Consider the following 12,472-nt stretch of genomic DNA (forward strand, 5'->3'; position numbering starts at 1 on the left):
AGATAAATTTTCCTGACTTCAGGCCTAGCATTCTATCTATTGTATTACCTAGTTGCCCTACTCTTAGGTTTGAAAATATGATTTGTTCACTATTAAAAATTGTACTTCCATGTTTTTTTTCATTTTTAGGGTTTTCAATATAAGCGCTATAATTTGTGACAAAAACATGAAGTTTTGTTTACTGTTTATATAGTAATGCCAGGTTTTTCTTTTTATATTGAACTATCTTCACATTCTTGATATGAGTCAGGCTTGGTCATTGTGGATTATTGTTCCACTATATATCTGAATGAATTGACAGAATTTAATCTTTTTTTATGTCAATAGTCATTAGATTGATTTATAGGTCTCTTTTATCTCTTCTATTATCTGGATGGGTTTTCCTTATTCCAGAATCAGCCCCCTATCCGTTGTGCCAGCGTATTTTGCTTACATGTTAATATATAGGGATAGGAAATGAACCTACGATTTCACTAAGAGAGGGAACTCCAAGGTGAACAAATTACTTCTACCATTGTAGCTTGGCACCTTCTTTGCAATATATAGTCTTAAAGAGCTGCTTACAGCAGTGGTGTCAAACTCAAATAGAAATAGGGATCACTGGATGTTGAATTAGAAAACCACATATCAACATTATTTCTCTGTTGATCAGAGAAATGCAAATTAAAACAACTCTGAAGTACCACTTTACATTGACAAGATTGGCTAATATGACAGGAAAGGAAAGTGACAAACATTGGAGGGGATGTGAGAGAATTAGGACATTTTGATACTGTGAACTGATCCAACCATTTTGGAAAGCAATTTGGAGCTATGCTCAAAAGGCATATCTGTACATATTCTTTGGCCCAGCAATACCATTACTAGGTCTATATCACAAAGAGATTTTTTTGGTTGTTTTTGTTTTTTGTTTTTTTTTAGGAAAAGGGATTATACAAAAATATTTATAGCAGTTCTTTCTTTGTAGTGGTAAAGATGTGGAAATTAAGGGGAAACCAATTGGGGAATGGCTGAAAAAAATTGTGGCATCGAAGACTCTTTTACTATAAGAAATGAGGAGCTGAATGTTTTCAGAAAGACTTGGACTTACATGAACTGACAAAAAGTGAAGTGAGTAGATTCAGAACATTGCAGTATATACCATAATAGCAATATTGTACGATGATCAGCTGTGAATGACTTGGCTATACCCACCAATACTAAGATCCAAGACAATCCTGAAGGACCTATCATAAAAAAAAAAAAATGTTTTTTATCTCCAGAGAAAGACATGATGGAATCTGCAGATTGAAATATACTATTATTTTATGTTCCTTTCCTTGCTTTTTTTTTTTTTGCTCTATTTTATTTTATAACATGACTAATGTGGAAATATGTTTTGCATGAGTACATTAAGTATAACTTTTATCAAAGTGTTTGCCTTCACAGTAATGAGAAGGGTGAGAGGTTGGAAGAGAATCGAACTCAAAACTGGAAAAACAAAACAAAAATTAAAAATGAAGGATAAAAATTGTTTTTACATGTAATTTAAGGAAAATTAAATATTAAAAATTTTTAAAAGTCATTAGCTGAGTGGAGGTGCCTGAGTGACAACTGAGGAGAAGTGTCCACAGAAGTGGCTCAGGAACACCAAGGAAGTTCCAAGACACAGTATTTCCTCTTTACCAGCCATCATGAGCAGTACTATTGCTATCTACCTAAATTCTTCCTATATGACTAATAAATTTTCACCTTTTCCTATCCTGGTAATGCCAAATATCTAAGAGAAAGCCACTCTATCTTCAGGCAGGTGTTTTCCTTTGTATTCACCTCATCCCAAACCTTCTAATGTCCCAGTCTGGCTCCGCTTGTTCCTTTCAATATGCCTTGTGGAAATCTTGTCCCATAAGTAACAAATTTCTCTTGAGACCTTTTCCTCTTAGGATTCTTTTATCTTCTGGAAGTCACAGATACCTGGTTCTCCCCAAATGACAAGGAATTCCAAGCCATACTTTCTGAAGTTCAAAAAGTTGTTCAATTTTTTCTTCCCCTATCTCCTGCCTTTAAGATGGAGAACTTGAATATACATGCTATTGTGTCCTCAAATCTTTGCGTTCTCTGGAACTCCCAAGACCTAATTCTCCATTTCAGCTACATATAGATCATCACACCCTTGATTTTCTCTCATCTAAAACTACTCCAGTTCCATGTGCAAGAACTCTAAAAATCCTTTATACAAGCCTAACTTCCTATGATTTCATCTCTCCCTATCCCTTGCCCCTAGTCTGCATCTCACCATGATCTGCATGCAAAATGCTCTGCCTGTCACTCCCCTCCTGGGTCATCATACTTCTCTGGCTTCAGTTTCTTCCAGTCCCATTATTTATTTTACATAGGAATTTCTTGCTCTCCTTATTGCCAAAAATGCTTTGCCAAAGCCCAACCACAAATTAGTCCATCTGCCTCCTAATTCCTATTCAGGTGCTGCTCAAAGAAGCTGGAAAAAAATCCTGCAACTATGTTGACAGAGCCCACCAAAAATTTGCTCTCTCATCTCAGCAGGACCTTAGTACAGCAAACCTTTAAACCTCTCACTGATTCCATAATCCACTTCTAAAAGCTTTTGTAAACTTGTAGTTCTGTCCTCCTGCGCCAGCTCCAAATTTCACAGCTAAAGATCTCATTTGGTATTTTACTAGGGGAAAAAAAAGGGAGGCCATTTGCCATGGGCTCCCTTTTCTTACCTTCTCTACAATTCACATATCCTTGACATCAACTCTTAGTATCTCCTTTACTCCAAATACTAGAGATGGTTCCCATCAAAGCCACCCTCTTTATATATATTCATTGTATATTTATCCTATTACCTCTCATCTTCTCCAACAAATTATCTGCAAAGTTAACCCCTCTTTACCTTAATCTTCAACTATAAGTGCTAGTTTATTCCTTGATCCCTAAAAACAAGCTTGTCTCAAAAAATTCTTTCTAGGTTTTATCATCTATCCACTCAACCTATCATGCTATATTTCTCTATCCTTTCTTAGTCAAACTCCCAGAAAAAGTTGTTTGTACTCTTTGCTTCCACTTCTCTCACTTTTTCTTCTCAAGTCTTTGCAACCTAGCTTCTGATCTCATTACTTTATTGAAAATGCTCTGTTCAGTTATCTTCCCTAAAAGAATCTAAGGTACTTGAAGATAGAACAATTTTGCTTTTGTTTTTAGTTTTCTAATGCCAAAGTAGCATAGTTAGTGCCCTGTATAAAATAGGTGCATTCCCCATGCTTTTACCCTAGCTCTCCAATCCTAGAATTCACTCTCTTCAGCTCTGCCTATGAAAATCCCCAGATTCCTTCAAGGTTCAAATTAAACAACACAGGAAACCTTTCCAGATCTAATGCTTTCCATCTCTTCACCAGAATTATTCAACAAGTATTTATCAATTTATTATGTGTCCAGCATTGGGCTAAGTGCTAAGGAACTGTAGAAAGGTAAAAACATTGCCCCTTCCTTTTAAAGATACAAGAGGGATACTGCAGCTTGGGTTCAGGAGTTCCAACATGGAAAGTGATCTCAGAGAGAAATAACTAGATGAGAAGTAGGAGGGAAGACAGGCAATGGGAAAAGGTTGACTTGGAGAGGTTGGGAATTAGGTTGAGCTTTGAAGGAAGCCAGTAAGGCCAGCCATAAGTGGAGAGAGCATTGTAGTCTCATTAAGGGGGCCAGTCCAGGAAAAGACAAGAGTTTTAAAAAAAGAGTGTTTTGTGAAAGGAATAAGTAACTGTTGAGGCAATATAGTTGGATCAGTGCCTAGACAGAGGAAAAGTGTAATAACAGAAAAGAAGTGACCAGGTTCTGAAGCTGTTTCCTTTAATAATCCCATACAAATACAGATTGTTTCCCCTCACTAGACAGTAGGTTCCTAAGCAGACTTTCACTTTTCTCTAACACAATGTGATTAAGATACTCAAATGACTGCTTTTTTGATTGAAATCAGAAGTTCCATGGTATTTAATTGTAATTTAAATTAAATTGTAACCACACAACTCCTGAGGAAAAACACTATCCAAATTGTAACAACTTTTAAGAACTGTTGGACTAACTGTGCACATGTAAGCATATTTTCCCCACTTTATTTTTTTTTATTTTTATTTATTTATTTATTTTTTTTTTTTTTTACATGACTTCACATGTATTCATCGATATGAAATTACCTTTTCAAAGGGAGTTAAGGGGGTATGGGAGGAAGAGAATTTAGAATTCAACATTTTAAAAGATTAATGCTAAAAATATTTGTAAATATAATTAAGAAATATTTAAAGAAAACACATTTAGAAAGCCCTGGTGGCAGTAACATACCGAAATGTGGGTGCCTACAGATTTGCTATATTAGCTTCATAGCATTTCTACTAGAGATAGAATGGTAATGTCTGGATGAGTGGGAACACTTTACATTTCTCCATCTCTGGAATAATTATTTTTCCTTTGTGGTTAATTTTTTTCCCCCTCTGTGGTTATTAGAATAAAGGTGGCGGGGAGAAGATGCCTTAATCCTGCCTTAAGGTCAAGATTAAAAAGTGAAACACTTTTTTAAAAAATTGGTGCATCAAAAATTAGTAGCAATACGTCGATTGGGATTCTTAATTCTCAAGATCTCTCCCAGTTTTTTTCCCGATTTAGCAACCCCTCCCAAAGAAGTTTTCACGGCCTTTTTTCTCTTGGAAACTTTCATGAACTCCAAAGATTCCTCGAAGTGTAAAAGCCTCGGCAGCTCCAGAACATCCTAAGAAAAAAAAAAGGGGGGGGGGAGGGGGACTTGTATACTTAGAAGCCCCGCGTCTCGGTGGGTGGAACTAAGGGCACAAACCACAACGGTGTGCGCGCGTGGGTGTGTCCGGGGTGTCAGGGCGTCCCTGCAGGGAGGACCTGTAGTTCAGGACGCGCCGCTTCAGTTCCTTTGTTGGTCCCGCTGGATTTTAAACATCCACACGCTTGCAAGGACTAAGGCTCCAAAGAGCCCAAGGCCAAACACTCGGGCTTACTTACGTCACTCGAAAAGGCGGTCAAAGCCCCGGGTCAGAACAGGGGTGTGGCGGCGTCCGCTGGGTCACACACGCGCACACCCGGCGGCGGCACGGTGGAAAAGAGGGAGCAAAAACATACCACGCCCGCCCCACCCCCTATCCGGCGGGTGAGCTTAAATCGAGCGAGGTGGGCCAGCCCCCGGAGCCGTAGCTCGGGCCGCAGTCTTCCCTCCCCCATGCTACCACCGCGCCTGCGCTACCTCGAGCGCAGCTTCTTCCGGCTGGTACGAGGGGGGGGGGCGGGACTCGGGGGAGGCCCCTGTCCCAGCCAGCGTCCGAGGCTGAGGTAAGGGGAACGCCGGGAGAGGGGTTGCCTAGGGACCCGAGCGCGCGGGCTGCGGGACGGTTAGGAGCGCGCATAGGGGAGGAGCAGGAAGAGATCTGACCCGAGAACTTGGCATAGGCGGGGCAGGGCGGCAAGCACCGGCCCCGTCTACTAGGATCAGCTCCCCCCTCCCCCTGGCGGGAACCGAGCTGAAAAAGTAACTAATTTTAAGATTTCGGTTTCAGTCTAGGGAACTTTGTAGAACCTTGATAAGGGCACCGGAAATGGTTTTGACACCCCCCCCACCTCTCCTCGGGGGCGGGGCGGCTGAGCTTGTGACGTAGTGGAGTGTCCAGAGATAGACATCCTTCCTTCCCTTTCCCTGTGACGTAATGGAGTGACAGGTGCGGGGAATTGTTGGGGGACGAGCATTGGGCGCGTGGGTGGCGAAATCCACGTGCCCTGTCACTAATGAAGTCAATGGAACTGTGAGAGCGGGGAAAAGATAAGTGATAGGAGACTATGCGTGGGACCCCTGAGGGAAGACCGTGATACGGTGGCCTCGTGTGGCTGACCTAGGGATGGTTGAAAAAGACGCGTGGGAAATCACTAAAAATACGCACCTGTGTAAAAAAAAAATACACAGGAAATTTGGCGGACTGCATGTGACAGAAACGTGATACAGGACGGGGATGGTGATTGTTGACACTTGTAAAGGAGAGCAGTGATTCTGTGGGATGTTGATAGATCGAGAAATGCATGGAGCCCCGAAAGAGAGCGAAGATTCCCGAGTTAGAGGACTTGGGTCTAAATCCCACTCGTGCCCATTGTTTTTGTTGACAGTGGACACGGCCGTACCTTCTCGCATCCTCCGTTTCCTCTTTGCCATTCTAAGTCCTATGTAAGCTTGGACTTTTTTTTACCTTCTGAGACTTAAACTTTATTACTACTCCCTGTGACAAGTAACCTTTGATACAGTAATACTGGCCACCTCGCTGTTTCATTAAGGAGACTTTCCAGTTCTTAACCCTAGGTGTTTTCTCTGCCTGTTCATACCTGGAAAACTCTCTTCTATGTTATCTACTGACTCTCCCTGGCCAAGTCCCCAGTAAGGTCTTTTTTTTTTTTTTTTTTAAACAGCCTGTCCCAACCCTTCTTAATTTTAATGCTTGCCCCCCCCCCTTTTTTTTTTAGTTTATTTATTTATTTTTTAAATAACTTTTTATTGACAGAACCCATGCCAGAGTAATTTTTTACAACATTATCCCTTGCACTCACTTCTGTTCCGATTTTTCCCCTCCCTCCTTCCACCCCCTCCCCCAGATGGCAAGCAGTCCTATACATGTTAAATAGATTACAGTAGATCTTGGATACAATATATGTGTACAGAACCAAACAGTTTTCTTGTTGCACACGGAGAATTGGATTTAGAAGGTATAAATAACCAGGGAAGAAAAACAAAAATGCAAACAGTTTACATTCATTTCCTAGTGTTCTTTCTTTGGGTGTAGCTGCTTCTGTCCATCTTAGATCAATTGAAACTAAGTTAGATCTTGTCTTTTTTGAAGAAATCCACTTCCATCAGAATACATCCTCATACAGTATCATTGTTGAAGTACATAATGATCTCTTGGTTCTGCTCATTTCACTTAGCATCAGTTCATGTAATTCTCTCCAAGCCTCGATGTATTCATCCTGCTGGTCATTTCTTACAGAACAATAATATTCCATAACATTCATATACCACAATTTACCCAACCATTCTCCAATTGATGGGCATCCATTCATTTTCCAGCTTCTGGCCACTACAAGCAGGGCTGCCACAAACATTTTGGTACATACAGGTCCCTTTCCCTTTTTTAGTACCTCTTTGGGGTATAAGCCCAGTAGAAACACTGCTGGATCAAAGGGTATGCACAGTTTGATAACTTTTTGGGCACAGTTCCAAATTGCTCTCTGCTTGCTCTTTTTAAAACATTTTCTCTGTATCCTGTCTCCAGCTTACTTTGTATATATTTGTTTTGCATGTTGGCTGTCCCTTTAGATTGTAAGCTCCTTGAGGGCAGGGACTGTCTTCTGCCTCTTTGTATCCCCATTGCTTAGCTCAGAGACTAGCACATAATAGATGCTCAATAAAACTTGATTGATTGATTGGTATTAGAACTGTTTAATCTAACCACTGTGTCTTAGAATTTATAGCAAAAGATGTTTTTCTTAGAGATGATCTAACAAACATTTTCTGTATTCTAAAGTGCCCACAAGTTTTAGGCACTTACCTTTTATTGCATTGTGGCTTTCGGGTTTTTTGACATTCTTTTAGAACTGTAATGATTCGATTGTCTGTGCAGCCTGTCTTTAAGATCAATGCATTTTTCTTGCATAGAGATAGAGATCATGTGTGAGTTTAAAAAAATAATATTGAATTTTACTTCTTTTCTTCCAGATTGACCTTCATTTCATTATGTTTATATTTTCAATCATTTGTTCTCTATGTTGCTTGTTGGAGAGAATCACCTCTCTTGGATTTCAGGTCATAAATTCTGCTATTTATTTTTCTTTAGCATCTGCCTTCAAGATTCTTATTTCTTTCTGAACAATTTGGGAACATCTTGCTTGATTCAGTGCTGTCTTGGGAATCTATAAAATTCTTGTCAGTTCAATTTCCTGTCTTTTACAGTATTCAGTTAGACATATTTGAATTCAGATATTTTGGTGGCCATCTTCCCTTCTGTTTGGATATCTTCCCTGTTGAGTTATTAGCTTGTGCTCTAGGTTTTTGACTGAATTTTCTTCTAAAGCCTTTGATACTTTTTTTCCCTCCCCATATTCCTCTTATCATTTACTCCTTTATGCAGAATAAAGGATCTCTTGGGGACTGTTTTAAAGATATTTCAGTCTCTTCCAGTGTTGAGAAATTCACTTTTCAACAACTTCAGTCCTTACACTAATTTTGGGGGGGACAGAGTTTGACCCCAGCTGGATGTCAGTCCTCTTTTCTTTGGGGGCCTGTACTAGCCTGGTTTACATTTTGACATCTGCCTCAGGAACAGCATGTTTGCTTATACCCACTCACCCGCCTCTCCCAAGAGGGGATGAGCAGAGTTGAGGTCTACTGCTATCAGATGATGGGGTAGAGATAGAGTGCATTGGCAGACCTGTAGCAGGATCAAGGAAATTGCAGAGTGGATCCCAAGAACATCAGGAGGTAGAAAGGATTTTTGCTGCCCTGCCAGAGTATGGGAGCTAATGGGGTAAAGTGCTGTATAAGGAATTAGTCTGTTAATTCATTGGATTGTTACCTTATTAGGTTTCTTAGTATCTTGGTCTGAGGAGCTTTTTATAATTCCTATTTGGGGGAATTTTGAGATTTCATTAGGACTGGGGGAAGGGTCTAGCCTTTCTTCTTGTTGGTTATATCTATAACACTTATATCTATATAGATGTTATATGTATGTCACACAAAAATATTTGCTTATTAGCTTCATTGTAATAAAAGCCTCCTAAGTGACTACTTTATTGGAACAAGCCTCATTTGTATGTATTGGTTCTGATATTTATTAAAATATTATTTTAATTTTTTTTTGTATATTACGATATTTTTACTTAGTGTTTGTAGCCACATATTGAAAATAGAAAACCACTAGTCACCTTTTTGGCAGAGGTAGGGAACTCTGGATGTGGAATATTGCATAGACTATTAGATTTCATTGATGTATTCATTTTGCTGAAATGCTTATTTACTTCTTTATTCTTTGTTACAAGGAATGGCTTGATAGAAGGATAAGGGAAAGATATATTCAGAAATCAGAAGTTATGTGCCAGGCACTGAGCTTGTTAGTAAGGATAAGAAGACAAAAAAAAGAGAAAAACTTTGTGCTCACAAGAAGTCTATGTTCTTTTTCAAATGAAAATAATGTGAAAACAAACAATAAATGTAAAATTTTACTATAAATGATATAGCATGTATTTCAGTCTTTAGCAATCTATGTTAAGTGGGAAAGGCAATGATATGAAAATAATGACGTTAATTCTCAATTTGCTCTACCTTAAGTCCTCATGTTTTTATCTGAGACATGCAAAGAAGTATAAAAAAAAAATTTGTAAAGATATAAGTCCCTGTACTTTGAGTGATCTAGTTTCAAATGTCACCACCTATGCAGCCAAGTCACTTCTTTCTTCCTTTTTTTTTTTTTTTTTTGAATTTATTTATTTTAAATATACATTGCTTTATGAGTCATGTTGAGAGAGAAAAATCAGAACATGGTTTTTCCCCATGAGAGAAGGAGGGGAAAAAAAAAAAAACAGAAAAAAAAAAAGTGAACATGACATGTGTTGACATTCATTACATCCAATCTCCATAGTTCTTTTTCTAGATACAGATGGCATTTTTTATCCAAAGTCTATTGGGATTGCCTTGGACAAGTCACTTAGTTTCCTTATCTTTAAGATGGAGAGTAATCCCTATAATATGTATCTGGCAGCACTATTGGGAAACTAAAAAAAGATAAAACATATAAAACACTTTACAATTCTTAAAATATTGTGTAAATATCAACTTATATATAACTCATATAACTGATCTGACTTTTCCAGGTCCCTTCTTGCCTTTCCCCTGCCTTCCCTTCTAGTGTCTTCCTTCCATCTACTTTGTCTATATATTTTATGTACACAGTTATTTATGTGTCTCCACTATTAAAAGTGAACATCCATATGACAGAGCCAGTGTTTTGCCTTTCTTTCTATCCCCAGCCTACAGTACAATGTCTGCCACAAAGTAGATGCTTAATAATTGTTCATCAACTAGTGACCTTTTTGAATGGTAGCTGTGGGCCAAAAAGGGAAAAAAATGTCTGAAAGATTATTTTTGAGTCCCTGTCATATAAGAAATTGTGTCAAGGTATAAAAGATCAATTTATTATCCTAAAGAAGTATATTAGATTATAAACCCTTTTAAGTACAAGGGATTATATTTTGTATTTCTTGTGTCTGCCTTACACGTGAGCAGTAAATTTAGAGTCTAGACTCTAAAGAAAGAAAAGTGTAATATGTAAAAAGTACACAAAAAAACTACATAGGCCGTTATAAACTCTTTTTTTTGTTTGTTTAAAAAAGTACAATGAATGGCTCAGATTTGTACTCAGAATTTATTTTCCTATAAAAACACAAATTATATACCAGCCCAACATATCTGTTTAGTCCATAATATATTTGAAGTATGTTATGGGTACACCTCCACATAAAGTTGGTGAAATCAAAGCCTCATAATACAATTTAAAAAAATATTCTTATAGCTTTTTATTTACAAGATATATGCGTGGGTAATTTTTCAGAATTGACCCTTGCAAAACCTTGTTTCAACTTTTCCCCTCCTTTCCCCTACCCCCTGCCCTAGATGGCAGGTGTCCAATACATGTTAAATATGTTAAAGTATATGTTAAACACAATATATGTATATCCATAGTTATTTTGCTGCACAAGAAAAATCAGACTTAGAAATAAGGTTAAAATAACCTGAGAAGGAAATCAAAAATGCAAGCAGACAAAAACAGGGAGTGGAAATACTACGTTGTGGTTCATACTTATTTCCCATAGTTCTTTCACTGGGTGTAGCTGGTTCTCTTTATTATTGAACAAATGGAACTTATTTGTTTCATCTCATTGTTGAAGAGAGCCATGTCCATCAGACTTGATCGTCATATAGTATTGTTGTTGAAGTATATAGTGATCTCTTGGTCCTGCTCATTTCACTTAGCATCAGTTCATGTAAGTCTCTCCAGGACTTTCTGAAATCATCCTGCTGGTCATTCTTACAGAACAATAATATTCCATAATATTCATATACCACAACTTATTCAGCTATTCTCCAATTGATGGGCATCCATTCAATTTCCAATTTCTAGTCACTATAAAAAGAAGTCTCATAATACATTAAAAAAAAAAAAAAACAAACTTTAAACAGCTTGAACCCTCTGACTAGTGGAGAGTAATTATATAGTTAATTACAAAATGGTTGCTAGACAAAGAGAATAGTATTTTTTTTGTCCTAAGCTGTTAAAGCAGTAGCACAGACAAAGAAGGAGGCATGAATGTTGTCAGGTGTCCTCCAACTACAGGTATGAAATCTGGCAGAAGGATGGGATTTGAAGGGAAAAGGAGTTTGTATTGGGGAGTCAGTTGAGGCAGTGGATACAGCAGCAGACTTAGAGTCAGAAAGACTTGAATTCAAATCCAACTTCAGATATGTACTAATTGTATGACCCTGGGCAAGTCACTTAATCCTGTTTGCCTCAGTTTCCTCATCTGTAAAGTGAGCTGGAGAAGGAAATGGCAAATCATTCTGGTATCTTTGCTAAGAAAACCCCAAATGGAGTCATAAAGATTTTAATCTGACTGAAACAACTGAACAACAATGGAGTTAGTCTTTTCACCTATTTTAAGTTGATACAAATTTTCATTGGTCAAGAATGTGTTCTCATGTATGATGTTGATAGGAAGCTAAGTGCCCACTGCAATTTTGTTTTATTTAAAAGTGTTAGGATGGAATGACATAAGAATGTAGATGAAACTTCTTAACTAGATGAGGTACTCTTGAACTTGACCAACAATATTTCTATAGAAAAATACATTCAAAAAATTAGTTTGGTCCATTAGGAGCACTTGTCTCACCATTTGAATGCAATCACTGTCTGATCCAGCTCTCATTTCCCCTATATTTTGGGCAGAATTTAGGAGAATAGTTAAAGGAATTATGGTATATGAAAGTAATGGAATATTATTGAGCTATAAGAAATAACAAGAGATAGGAGTTAAAATATACTCATGAGAAAAATAATGAGAAGACCAGTTTGACTGAACTATAGAATTGCATATGGGAGAGTAATATGAAAGACGCTTAAGAAAATAACTTGAGGCCAAGTAGTACAAGATTTTAACTGAATTTACTCCTAGAGGTAATAATGTAATGTAGCAATGATTTTGAGGTCCCCTAATTTTAGGGAGGGGCTTCTGTTCTAACAATAAGTCAGTAAATTCTAAATCTTCTGGTTTTAGAGGGTGTCTTAGGGACTTTCCACACTCCCAATTTAAGAATGACAATTTTCTGATTCTGAATAGACTACTCTTCAATTCATTGCTGACTGATAATCTG

The 12,472-nt window shown here is 37.9% G+C and overlaps 1 protein-coding gene across 4 annotated transcripts in view; it reads left to right on the forward strand.

Annotated features, from left to right (window-relative positions):
- The first annotated feature begins 5,096 nt into the window (after nt 1-5,096).
- Nucleotides 5,097-12,472, forward strand: part of STX17 (syntaxin 17) — a 68,789-nt gene continuing 61,413 nt past the window's right edge. The window contains exon 1 of one of the 4 annotated variants that reach the window (XM_003761837.4): nt 5,097-5,346. The gene's annotated coding sequence lies outside the window, so the exon portion shown is untranslated. Of the gene's footprint in view, nt 5,347-5,439; nt 5,543-5,790; nt 6,227-12,472 lie in introns of those variants that run through there. The other 3 variants (XM_031945534.1, XM_023497694.2, XM_031945535.1) reach the window with 3 other exon arrangements.

Source organism: Sarcophilus harrisii, chromosome 1 (assembly GCF_902635505.1).
Source record: "Sarcophilus harrisii chromosome 1, mSarHar1.11, whole genome shotgun sequence".
Lineage (NCBI taxonomy): Eukaryota > Metazoa > Chordata > Mammalia > Dasyuromorphia > Dasyuridae > Sarcophilus > Sarcophilus harrisii.